Genomic DNA, 13,779 nt, shown 5'->3' with positions numbered 1-13,779 from the left:
AGTTCCTCTGAGAAATTATTCTCCATTCAGATCCTGAGGAAATGTGTCCTGATTGGATACAAATGAGAGAAATGAAATGCAGATGATTCCATTTTGGCTCCAGCTCCCAGGAAGCCCATGCAGCATGGATATCTTCGGTTAGCTACCTTCTGGTTTCTTCCAATTCAAGCACTGATCCTACCTGCTCACATTTGCAAGCATCACCCATGTTTCCTCTGACTACTGCACCACCAAGATGGACAGTGAAAGAAACCAGGCACCTCTGCCTTTCTCGTTTTCAAGGTCTAATTCTGTCAAAAACCTTTGAAAGTCACAGTAACCCAGTTCCAGGAGTCATCTCATCCTTACAAATGAAAATGCAGATTCAGCTTGCCTACATATTGCCAAACTCCATGTACGCAGTTTCCCGTTTGCTGGCACCAGCTCTTCGGAAGTGCCTGTGAAATAAGAAATACCAGGCACAGAGATTTAGCTGGAAGTCAGTGGCTATCTTGTGAACTGCCACTTCTGCTTCTCTTGCTATTTTGACTTCTCTCATAGCATTGCAGATTCAAAAGAAAACAACGTAAAGGAAAGAACACTCAAAAAAACACAGACATTGACACAGCAAAAATCAGTTTCTTCCTGTTCCCCAAGATACTAAGATATCAAACCCAAAAGCACGCTCTTGCTATTTTGAGACAAACATTTAATGGAAAATTTTTACTCCATTCTATGATGCTTGCCCATGATATCACAAGACAACACGTACCCCTGTCAGAGGAAAGATTGTGACAGAAAGGTCAAATGTTAACTTCTCTTTCACTTGTTACCCCATCCTAGTAGCCCCTCTGATTCAGTAATCAGGAGAAAACACCAGAAAAACTTTGTTGTTGAATTAACCTTTTGTTGTAAGAACAAGGATACCCTACTCATGCTCCCCCTCTATCGAAAAAATGACAGACAATCTTAAAAAGGCCTCCTGAAATAAACCAATCTAAGAGAAATAAATTTAAAAATCAGCATAATAATAAAACTATCTGCAAAACAGAGTTTGAAATCCCCAAAAGCAGGACCAGGCAAGGGACTCCATGGACTCCAACGTGGAGTTCACCCCATTGTTGAGATTGAAAGCATTTCACGCAACATAAAGATGGATAGTAGTGTAAAACTAATGTAAAGGTAGATAGATCAGCAATCTGGTCCATGGCCAAAATCTGGTTCCACGCCTGGAAACCCAAAACCGCAAAGGACTAAAGTAAAAAAATCTAATGATATATCAAAGCTACCTGATACCTCCCAAGCTCTCTAGCTCAATGATCTTTACAGCCAGTGAAGGGGCTCAGAGCTGTACTTTCTTTATTGCCAGACTCTCAAATGTCCAGTTTAGGTAAAAGAGTTTATGATTCCCAGGCTGTGATAGATAGCCCAGCTGCAACCACAGCTGTAAAGACACAGTCAGGATTATTTTGAGCATCCATCACCCACCCGACTTGAGCCTTATGTCTCATGTTGCCTAAGTAGGGGGTGCAAATCTCATTATAACCACCAGAGAGAGTCATGTGTTACAACTTCTGTGCACGTCCATTACATTCAAGAATAACCTCCCAGCTCCTCCAGAGGGGATGGCAGAGATGGATGGACACCTCTCTTTGATCTGGGGAGTTCTTCCTCCACCTCCAGTTTGTCTCCAATTGCCTCCAAGGTCATGCTGTCAGGACAGGGACAGCATCCCCCCCTTGCATATGAATCTCATCTCATCTCCTCCAAAACCACAGTCTACACGTGTTTGCTGTTACTTCCAGATGTGTCCACAACTTGAAAGCAGTGATTTCAGAGGAAAAACAACCTTTAAAGCTAGCAGAGCTAAGTCTCCCTTCCCCTCCCTTTCCTTCAGCATCAGTCCAGGCCTTCTATGCAGGCAACACTGAACTGTTCTAGGGGACTCAATAATGCACCATGGAAGTGTCTGCACATAGACAGATTAGAGAGGCAATGCAACTCCTCTTCTCCCTACTTCAAGCCTCTCTCAGCTCACCGTCTCAGAACTCACTCCTAGAGATCTTTGGCTAAAGCCCTGCTAACAGATATCTGACAAGAAACCATTTTGGTGTCCTCCCCCATGCTGGAATGAAACGGATGCCTGCAGAACAATAGAAGCGATGGCACTGACTAAGACTTGATTGTCTCGATAGATGCAACAGCACGTACAACACTAATATATCTTAATCCTACTGTCCTCACTCATGCAACCCTGGCAAAAGGCTCTATCCTGCAGACATCTCCAGCCCTGGGTCTTTCTTCAGTAGCCAGATTGGGGGTCCCTTTTGGTGGCCGGTCATCGGGATTGTGATGGGCAGGCACACAATGTCACTTCTGTGTGGTACTGCAGGCTTTTAATTCTCTCTTGAAGAGGACAGAAGGAGGAGGGAGAAAGGAGACAGCCTGGCTCACACCAACACCTGGAACATTTGCTCCACAGCCAGAGTGCCACTAACATGAGAAGGGTTCCCCTCTGCTTTTGGGAGTCATTCTCAGAGCAGCTCTCTTCCCCATCAGCTGGTGACAGCCCACCCCCTCCACACCCTGTGCTGTGGGAAGTTAATTTAGAAGCTAGCTTTGCCATCTGTGGACTACCCCATGCTGGGAAAACCCTCAGCTGGGGAGATCTGTTGTCTTTCCAGAGCGGCGCAAAGAAATCAGAGCGTGGGAGAGAACATGGACCTAAGAATCCCTCTAAGTCCTTAGCAAATTTCTCCATGCATCCCTCAGACTCCACCTCTTCCACCCACAGTACCTAAACGTGTCCCTATAGTGATGTATGCTGTTGACATCAGAGCAGACTCGCAGCGGCAGTCCTACTGCTGCCCTCAGCTGAGTCATGACTCATGAACAAAGGGGATTTTGACCATTGTTATTTTATTATTTTCATTATTTCATTCATCATCCTAATTTCCCTCTCTCACTCCTGACCAAAAGAGAAAGACATGCACAGACATACACACACACAAAAGAAAAGGAAAAGAAAGAAAAAAAAAAAAAAAGGAAAAAACTGCCAACATGGTCCACATCTGGAAACTGATTTCCCAACCCCAGAACAAAGAGCTCTGAAATTGTGGCTCCAAGTCTCCTGTTTGTGTTCTCCCATTATGTAAAAAGTCCTATAATAAAATCTAATGGAGAAAAAGCCTAAGAGTCAGCAAGAATTATGTGGAATTTATTAGCAAATGAGATCCATTCGGAAGTTCTGGTAGAACTGTACATTGGACTTACAAAGCTATTAAGCTCAAAACAGCTGCAGGAGCATGACAGCTTTTGGTTCCAGAAAACTTCTCCTTATAGATCAGGCTTGGCTTAAATAATTTCTTTAATCCCAGCTAAACTACTGTGCCATTTCCTTTATTTTCCATGTTCAGAAATATCATTCTTACCAAAGTTTAGCACTGTACAGGGATGGGGAAAAAATTATGGACACATGAAGAGAATGCTAAGGGGAGAAAAGGGAAGAAAAACAATTCTAGAAATTATCATTTTTCAGCAAGGGAAATAGGGACAAACAGTTCCTAAGAGATTTTAGGATGTCAGTAATTTTTAACAGAAAGAAGTTTCTTAGAATGGGTTAAAAATTTACTACTGATACTTTTAACAGAAAAGAATTTTGCAAGTCAACAAAAATGTTCGTGTGGGAAAAAAAATTTCAAAAACATTCAGTTTTTAATTTGAAAAACTGTAACCTCATAGCATTTCAATGGAAAGAAAATACATGCATTGTTGAGAAATGGCACAGTGCACCCCACTGGGACAGAAAGAAAAGCATTATTAGTTGAGAATTGTTGAGGACAATTATTTGAGGGCTTCAAAAGAAGCAGCCGCTCTGACCTGCTTGATCACATACAGATACGCCCAAGAGCCATGTGTACTTCAGCTTCCATTTCCACCTTGGGTCTCCTAAATGGCAGCCCAACATACCGGCACTACATTGAAAGCCAGGGCTCATGTACAGCATGGATTTGTCTTTTAGCTCCAAGCCAAAGTGATCTAGGAAGAGACACCACAACTGAATGCACATGAAGGAGGCCACATTGTTCAACAGTCTCCTGGTCATAAACCCTTTCTTCCCTCCTCTCTTCTTTGATGTTACTTAGCTGTGCTTATGTTCAGCGTTGAATCATTGGACTTAGCCTTTCATCCGGACTCTCGGGATGCGTTACAGGGATGGAAAGAGAAAGGCACTACTTAATAACACTTTCCAAGTACAAGGGAGAGGAGATTCCTGGAAAATCAGGTTAAGACCGTCCAAAAAACTTCTTCGAAGAAACGTGGCAAACTGTATATAGCTAGCTATTTATGGTGGAGACGGAAGTTAGACTACCCTTGAAGGCAAGCGGCTGCTGTCCAGACAGAGGTCTTAATCATCATTCCAGTTAGTCACTGAAAACTAAACACATCTTAAGTAGGTGGGGGAAAGGGCTATTCCAAATAAATAGCCTCATTATTCTGCAGGAACTGTTCTAGCTTATATATGTTTACCTACATTTGTATTTAAGAACCATGGATCCAGAACTTGAATTCTGAAACCGTCTTCCTTCTCCATGCATGGAATTGCTCAAACAAGAACATAATTGGCCAAACAATTTTTTTTTTTTAAATGAACAGTGGTTTTTCAAAAGAAAATTAATTTATGAGCATTTTCTTCTCCCCTCCCTCAAATTTTTCTAATTTTTCAGTAAAAAACAGAAAATAAGAAACCATTTTTCAGCTTTGTTTTTCTTCATTCTTCCTCTGTTGCCTCCCTTTTCATGGCAAAACAGAACAAAAGCTGATGAGGAGGTGAGGGGGAAAGTAAAGAATACTAAAGCTAACAAAATATTTTCGTCTTTTAAAACTGGAAGTTCTCAGAGCTGTTTACTGCTGCTTTTCTGAGATCATTTCCAATTTTTGCCTTGCTTGCATTTTACTGTCAAATCAAAAAACTGAACTTTTTTTTTTTGAGCAGTGCTCAAAAGCATTTGCAGGAAATGCTATTAGGACATGATCTGTATTGCTCCTGCCTCCCTTAACACACACTATCCATGCAAGAAATGTTCTTGCTATCTCTGTGGATATGCCCAGCTCTCAAACACAGCCCAGAGGTGGTCCAGCAGCTCAGCTCACTGGATACCACATGCTATATGTTTTTCTGTAAAGCATTCTAATGCCAGATCTCGGAGGAGCTATTGGTCTCTAACAAACAACTGCAACCTCCTGTTACAGGACCCACCTCTGTTGTAGTTAGCCTGCCCAGAGCAATGAGACTTTAGCAAAGCATACGCTCAGCCTCAGGTCTCCACAGTCTGCAGCCTCCTTCTCTCTGAAGTTGTAATTTCTCTCATTTATGAACAGCAAAAACATGTACTCAGCCCCAAGACCTGAGTTAACCAGCTGAAGACAAGGCCTTGCATCCGCCCATCACTTCCCTGCGCTACTTGTGTCCCTTCCAGGCTGCCAGCTCACCTCAGCATATGGCAGCACTCTCAATTTTACCCCAACTGTTGCAAAAGTCAATCCATTTCCCACACTCCAGGTCACATCCAGTGAAATGTAGAATTTTTATTAATAAAAACATTTTCTAGCATTCGTGCTTGTGCAGGAAAACTTGGAGATGACACCTGAACGTAGTTACAGGCTCACAAACCAGGCGGCAGCAGTAAAGAAGCAGGTACATATTTCAGCCTTGGGATTTTTCACCCAGTCTCACAGTTTGTCAAGATTTGACTCATAGTTTTTGAAGGCTGCTGAAGCTGGCAATACTGACCGTGAGCTTAGAGCACTGCAAGCGAGTCAAGTCTGTTGTGCATCTCAGCAGAGTGCTGTCCCATGGAGACAGCTCACACAAGTCCTGTCTCACCCGCTCTTGTCCAAGCCAGCCCTCTCCCTTGAGGACACGTGTGGGGTAGAGCAATCTTCCACAGGTGCAAAAGCAAGACCCAGTCCTGCTCCTCACAGGAATCCATGAGAATTTTTGCCTTTGGCACATTCACGGAGACAGGGTCTTGCCCAAAGCACATACCAAGGGAATGAATCTTCCAGAAATATGAATTCTTTTTGCCTCATACCAAAACATTCATAGTAAGACCAGGCGGCACTCCGCATCAAAACATTGGCAAGAGGAAACACTAATAAAAAACTAAGACACTAAAAAACACCAAGAAAAACCTCCCGGAAGAAACAAACATAAGAATGTGCTGCCCATTTAGTCAAAAAAATGCTAACAAACTAATGCTGTCTCATGATGAAATTGAAATATTTACAGGAAGAGAGCATAGAATTTTGGCTGGCAAACGCAAAAAGTATCTATCACAACTGCTTTCTGTGCAGAACAAAGGGGAGAGGAAACAGAGAAGGAACAGTAGGGGAGTAAGGGGAGGGTGAAAGAAAGAGGACAGAAAGGCACGGAGAAGAATACGGATTAAGAAACTGATTAAAAAAAAGGAAGCGAGGGGGAAGAGAGGGGGACAGAGAGCAGAGTTCACACTAAGAAGTCTTGTTGCTCCCTATTTACCTGCCACTAGCCAGATTCATTGGCATCTCTCTTATGCGACAAAGACTTGTTCACTTTCCCCACAAAAGCAGCGGATTACTAACAGAGCCTGCCAACAGCATGCACAAAACATAAGGCTGCCCAATCAGACAACTGGGGCCAAGTGAATGGAAAGAATATGTCAGTTATTAATTAATTTGTTCTATATTCATCTCATTATAGATAATTACATGAGTTGGTTCCACAGCCTGAGCCTTCCTCAGCCAGTAATCCCCGTGATTCACAACCGCCAGTTGCACAACACGGCTGTCAATGACTTCATCATGTTGCATGGAAAATCCTCTCTAGATACGTGCGTGCGCAGTGACTCACTTTGACACCTTGGGTTGACATTTGCAACCTGGGCCAAGTCTGTCAGTAAGACAAAGGCACTTCTTGTGAGGTTTCCAAGCCGTAAAGTTGGGTATTGAACAATGGAGCACACAAGAGAAGGCAGGAAAAGGTAGCCCTCAAATATTCAGTTCACGTATGCAACAGCCGAGTGCATTGGCACAAGAAAATACTCAAGGCAATGGCTCTTCTCCGGCAACAGCCAATGACAGCACTAAAGAGCGCAAGGCATGTAGTCCATTCTGATGCCATAAGGAAGGAAAACAGAAGAAATACTCCAGCACAGCACCTGAAGTCCACAAGTAGGAACATCCCAGGAAGCTCTCAAGAACCAAGACAGGCCATTCCAATTTGAGAGAAGAAGTTATTTCAGAATTGAGAGTCAGCAGAGACAGCAAAGTTCTGCAAAACAGCCTGAATCAGAATAGGAAACATTACATAAAGTAGTACTCAGGTGTCACTTGGGAAGAATAAGCAAGATAAACTGTAAATCCAGGCACGTGGGATATGGGAACCTCCAACCAGGGCTGGACACCAGAGCAGCTCTCTCAAGCCATCTCCACTCTGGAGACACATGAGAAATGGGAGCTGTAAACAGAAAATTAAACAGATGCTTTCTCCTCTCCATTGAAGGAACTGGCACTGAGAAGGCATTGATCAGTTTTCCCAACTCCTTCTCCAGTCCTTTTTTAGATCTTTAAGAAAAATCAATACCAAAAGAAGGATCTTGGAAGCAGAGTGTAACATGAGCCCAGTCATGCATCCTGCATGAAGAAAGCATGATGCACAGAGAGACACCCAGAGGGAGTACTACAGGAAATGTTTCAGGGAAACGTTTTCACTGAGCAGTGGTTTTATACAGTGGATGAAAACAATCATCACACTCCTACTGGTTTTGGTGACTTAGTTCTTTCTGGAGGAAGATAAGCATGAGGGGATAAAAATCAAGCCATTTGGGTTTTTTTGAAGAAAACTGGAATTTTCTATTTGAAGTGAGATTCTGTCTTGATATACACTTTTTTTGTGCATGTTTAGTCTTTACTCCAGAGCTTTGAGCACTTCTTTCAACATGGGGGGTGGGAGTGGGGTGGGGTAGTGGAAATCCTCACAGTTTTTAATTCAGAAAGGAAGCCAGAAAATAAAGTTTCTAGATTCCTCCATCTTCCCTGCCATTTCAGTCATCCACCCAACCTAACCCCCAGTCATTTCTAAAGAGGATGCACCTGCTTCCCAGGCATCCTGGAACTGAAGCACCCACAGGAGTCTCTCAACTGCAAGCCAAAAAAAATTCTGGCAACTGCATGAGAGGCTGCAGGTAGCACCAGGACCTCTAAGAAACCCAGAGTTAGTGCTAGGAAGATAGGCACAAGCAAGGCCTTCAGTAGCTGCTAGGATTTGCTGCTGCTCTGGTTGCATCGCCACAGATGCTCTCCAGCAACGCAGGGAGGACGACCTGATGGAGGACATACATCTCCTAAGTGAGGGTATCCCAGGTCCCTGCTGCTCCTTCATAGGCCTGCTATTGGTAGCAGCTAGACTTGCAGTTATCCTCACCTCATCATGTCATAGTTATGGGGAAATGTCTTTTTCCATCCGACTTTGAATCCTTCCAAGCTGGCCTTGACCCCATGGGGAGAGAGAAATCACAGCTGCTGATCACAGCACCTATTTGTTCGCATTTTGCCAAGCTAATGGTGAGCCAAGGGCAATATGTGGTCACTTCAAGGAGCCTTAAATGGCACTTTAAGGCTCTCACACCTTCATAAGGGCACAAGAGAAGGCATGACAGAACCAGATCTCCCTGCTGTCCCCCAGGGAATACTCTACTCACCACAGCCATGCCCATTTCTTCCTGCATCCCTCTGGCCCTGCTGCAATAAGTGACACCCATTCACATGCCAGACAAGCCATGCTGCTGCTCCCCTCACTGGAGCTACTTGTTACCCTAGATCAATACAACAACAACAAAAAAGCTCTCCCCTGGGTATCATGCAGTGCATTCCAGTTCCTCCCTAGTCAGCGTTTGTGCTGTGTTTTAAATACGTGAAGCGTTATATAAATGCTAACTATTATTATAATGTTCCCCTCCTTCCAGTCAACTACCCCCGCAGACCCACAGACACATTCCCCACCTCCCATTTTAGCACATTCATGGCATCAGAAATTGCCCTGTTTTCATTTATGCTGCCCTTTGCCATATGATCCTGGCCCTCAGAAGCTTTAAATAGTCTGCATTATTATGAAGGCTTGTTAGAACTTGTCCCTAATCACTCCAGGAATAATCCTTGGTGCCTTGTTTCAGACTGTGTGTGTGAATGTCTGTGCAACAACAGGGGTCTGGCTTGCTTAGGTTCCTCCTAGAAGGGGAGTTAAAGCTTCATGCCTGGTACAGAATGAATGGCACATCATGGGGGCTGCATGTGGCAGTGAACCCGTTGTTGTGTCTGTGTATGCTAAAGTTCCTTTTCGGTGAAGACCTGAAATGAAAATGTATATTTCAGAAAAGAACGGGCTGACCATATTATATGCTGATAGATGCTGATCAGCAGAAATCAACCTGCCCTTTAAGTGCAGGGACACTAAAAATGGTGCAGCGAATGCTTCCCAGAACTGTGCTCATTACAGCTGGTCCCAGAGCTCACACTGTTTGTCTGGTGCACAAGAATTCCAGTGCTAGATACTAAAATATAAGCACTCTCTCTGCCAGGGTTACAGCCCCTGTTGTCTACCTCATGATGGTGATACAAATTGTAAAAAGAAAGTGAGAAATCTGGTGCTTAATAAATGTGTTTCTCAAAGGCTGTCAATTATGATTTCAATGTCATTCAAAGGAGAAAAATCTAAGGCATAGAAAAATTTGCTTTTCTGGTCTGGGTTCCAGCTGCAAACTTAGAGGAAAACAAATCACACAGTAGCATGACGACACTAAGACTCATGCTATATATGGTGCAACAGTCTCTACCTTGAAGATGGAGTATCAGGCAGGGCAGATTACCAGACCTTTGTTTACCTGAGGTCACATTAGTCCACCAAGTTAAATCTTCTGGTGTTTGGAGATTTTGCATTCATACTATGCATTGACAATATTATCTCACCCATTATGTTCTCATGGCACAATATGTACCAAAATGATAAGCAAGAAGCAGCTGAGAAACACCTGCTAAAATAATATAATGACAAAATGCCTTTGCACCATGGCTCAGTATCCAGTCTGCCCAACCATGTGGCCTTCATGGTTTTTGATTATCTTGGAACATTTTGCTGGGCATCTCACCATCTCTAGGGCGCTAGAATAGGTATCTGAAGGAACTATGGACAAGAGAGGAGGTTTTGGTGCTTGTCTTTCCCCTCCCAAACTCTTCACAGCTATCAAAGAGAAAGACTATACAGTCTTTTGGAATCAGGACCATCACATCAGCAGGATGGTTTGGAGATTTTAGCTAAGATTAATATCCTGTAGCTTAGCGCTTGGTAAAAAAAAAAAAAAAAAAAAAAAAAAAAAAGACAGAGGTCTTTTGCAGCCCTTCTATTTATGATGTGAGCTACCAAGATGAACTCAGTGCTTGACAAAAAGGGAACAAGGGAAGCTGCCTAAATGCCTGGGTGGAAAGAGGGGGGCAGAGAACGGAAGGAGGAGGAGCTATATGAAACCACATGGACTGGAACTCAGACAGGTGTTAAGCCTTGGGACAGTGGGCACCAGGGGAGCCTATGCAGTGGGACTATGGAGGGGACCACAAGCTGATAAAAGACATTTGGAAAAGCTTCCAGCCATGCTGGAGAAGGTCCATTCTCTCGATGTGGAGTTAGCTCATGCACAGGACTACTCACGTTCTAATACAGACATAGCAGGCAAAACTCTAAATTAATATTAAGAAAACTCTTTAAAGGGAAAATTCTTCCATTGCTGTAGTCCACGGAGGGTTTTGCAAAGGAAGTTTCATTGATCTGCACTGCAGACAGCCACACAGAGACAGGCAGAGGTGAATTTATCTTACCTAAGAGCACCCAGCAAAATCAGTGACAGAGCCAAATATGGAGGAGCTTTGATATTCTGATCATGGAGCAAAATGTGGCTATTCAGTCCCCTGGCATCCTAGGTCACAAATCTGGGGTCACAGGAGTGGGAATACTCAGACTCTTTAGGAAGCCAGGGATTTGTGCTGTAACACAAAGTCAGGCTCAAACCAAGTTACTGCAGAAGATGGACTTGGCTTCCTGACGAGCAGAACCATCCAAGGGCCAGCACTGTCTGCCCTCCTTAAGTAAAGGTGTTGGCAAGCAGGGAAGGAACTCAGGCACACTCAGCACTAAAGCACGAGACATTTCTCCAAGGTGCAAAGTCAAATTTTGCACAAGGGTAAACTCGGAGCAGAGACCCACAGAGACACAGGCTCCTTGCAATGTTGCAAGGAGCAGACAGTTGCAGAAACTATAGCAATGACACACTCAAGAAACCAATGTTCTTCAAAATGTGCAAGGAGAACCAAGCCTGAAGAAAAGACAGAAAAGAGCTACCTCTAAAATAAATAAATACATACACAAATAAATCTGTGGAAGCAGGTCCTACTTCACAGCTGGACCTCAAGATGAAAAATACAGTAACAAGCAGTCATTCCTAGAGAAGCTCTCCTCAAAGAGGAGCCTGAGGACACTGCGAGCACAGCCTTATTCTAATGGATGTTCAAGTAAACACACGGGGGGGTCCTCACACTATTTCACCATGTGGACCTCACTGAGATGTCCAAATTAGAAACTGAGACTCCCTGCAAACTCCACAGAGAGAGGCAGACATTTTTTTTAACATGATTCAGAGCCCAGAGGGTAGGAACCTAGCTCCTGTTCTACTTATGTGGTCCAAACCACCCCCAGAGGTGCCGCCTTCTCTTCTTAGTCCACACTCAGAGTTTAGGCAGCCTGACTTAGGCTCCTACGCTAAATGGTGAATATTACACAATGGCAGCGAATTCCTGAAATCTCCTCTATGTGGCAAGCATGGTATGAGCCCAGAGGGAAATGATGGAGAATCCGAGACGGGGAACCTGATGCTGCCTCATAGGCTGGAATGGCAAAGCTGTAGCAAATGCTATTTTTCTTTATTTTTTTTATTTCTTTCAGAACTTTGATGAAGTCTGGCACATGCTAAAGATGGAAGGAGAAGAATCAACTTCATCCATCACTAGACATGCATATAAAACAGAGTTCTGTTCTCAATGGGACAGAGAGTAAAAGCTCAGCTAGACCAGATGATAAAATCAGATCGTCTATAGAGGTGCTATGGAGAGAGCATACAGTAACTGGAAACAAGAAACAGAAGATTTTACTGAGCTCAGAAAGACTAAAAAGTGTTGACTAAATCCATACAAACAGTTGTGGCAGTCATGGCTGGATTTGAATTTAAAAAAAGAACAGTTTCAGCTGTGGATGCATTGAGCATCAGTTGCCACTGTCACAGAGCACATAAATTATTTAGCCATAGTTAACTATTGTGCTCTTGACAGGTTATCAGCCAGGAAAGCCACATTCTCTTCAAGCATAAAAAAAAAATATATATATATATATACATACACACACACAGAAACAGAGGAGGTAAAACTGCCCAACAGAATTTTGTACATTGGACATTGTAACACTTTATCAGGCCCCAGATACACCAGATCAGAAATGCCAGCTGGAACCCACAGGGCTTATCTGGGCACTCAGAAGTGTAGGAAGAATGAGCACCAGAGGAGTTTTATTCTATATGAATCCCTGAATGCTGCCGCTGTAGATAAGGAGCGAACTCCCAGGTTCCACTAAGTCAATGGCAAATCTCGGTTTGAATTCATTTGGGCTGGGATTTCCTGCCCAGCATCCAAGGGTAAAAACCACACTAAGCAGAGGAAAAAAGGCAGCAGAAACTACTGAAGCCATGCACAGCTCCTGGCTGCACTTGTTTTGAGACCAGCATGAACCTACCTGCATTAGATGGGAAAGGTGACTGGTTTTTTTGGTTTTTTTTTTCTCAGCTAGCCTGGTTTTCTGAGGTTTAGGGTTGGGCATTTGGGGGGATTAGGGGTCAGTTTTGGTATATGAGGATGTTTTCCTACACAAAAAATGACAAAGTTTAACAGTTCACCTGCTGTTGGAGGAGGCTTTCGGATGCTTTAGGGCTCTCCAGCTCCTGGGGCAGGAACCCCATGTGATGCGAGTGGGGGCAGCGTCAAATCCCAGCAATATGCCAAGAGGAAAGAGCTGTTGGACCATGAACAAATAAGAAAATTTTAAAAAGCATGCAACAATCTGCCAGAGCAATAGCCTGGCACCTTACACAAGGCACTGGTTTGCTGAAAGGAAGACCGGGGTTCACGGAAAAATGTGCCAGCCAGTCTCCTTCAGGTGGAGGCTTGTAGCATCACCCATGGGCTGGGGCTCAGCCACCCTGCTCTCACAGCTGGGGACAACCCTCTGTCCAGCAGGAAATGGAGGTGGTGTCCACACATAAATAAATAACCTCCCTGTCCTTTGAGGGCATCCAAAATGCTGCAGGCTACACTTTACAGTGGTAAGATGTAGACCTTAAAGACAACAGGAGAAACAAAATAGGTACCGTGCCCTAAGTATCAGAGCAGAAACCCCACCTCTCGTTCAATACTAATATGCTATCTGCTTGGGGGGCCCTACCTGCTGACACGAGACAGCATCCAACAAACTTCAACCTGCTGTTGGCTTTGGGGCTGCTTTTGAAAATGGACCAAATTTCAAGGGAAGGAGAGGCAAACACTTTTCCAGTTTCTTCTGCCTGTTTCTTATGGAGTAGCAGACCTTGACTTTCCTGTTGTGGCTGTGACAGCAGAAGGAGCAGAGGAAGGAGGAACCCCTCAAAGGTGCTACCTGCATTGCCCACGAGC

At 43.9% G+C, this 13,779-nt stretch overlaps 1 long non-coding RNA gene across 1 annotated transcript in view; it reads right to left on the bottom strand.

Moving 5' to 3' along the window:
- The window catches only part of LOC138689457 (uncharacterized), a 60,604-nt gene extending 47,486 nt beyond the window's left edge, over window positions 1–13,118 (bottom strand). Inside the window, exon 1 of the long non-coding RNA XR_011328286.1 lies at window positions 13,008–13,118. This is a non-coding gene — a long non-coding RNA (uncharacterized lncRNA). The remainder of the gene's footprint in view (window positions 1–13,007) is intronic.
- Window positions 13,119–13,779: the final 661 nt, after the last annotated feature.

This window comes from Haliaeetus albicilla, chromosome 16 (genome assembly GCF_947461875.1).
Source record: "Haliaeetus albicilla chromosome 16, bHalAlb1.1, whole genome shotgun sequence".
NCBI classification, from domain to species: Eukaryota; Metazoa; Chordata; class Aves; order Accipitriformes; family Accipitridae; genus Haliaeetus; species Haliaeetus albicilla.
The sequence above is the reverse complement of the archived record's forward strand: the minus strand, read 5'-3'. Positions and strand labels throughout refer to the sequence as shown.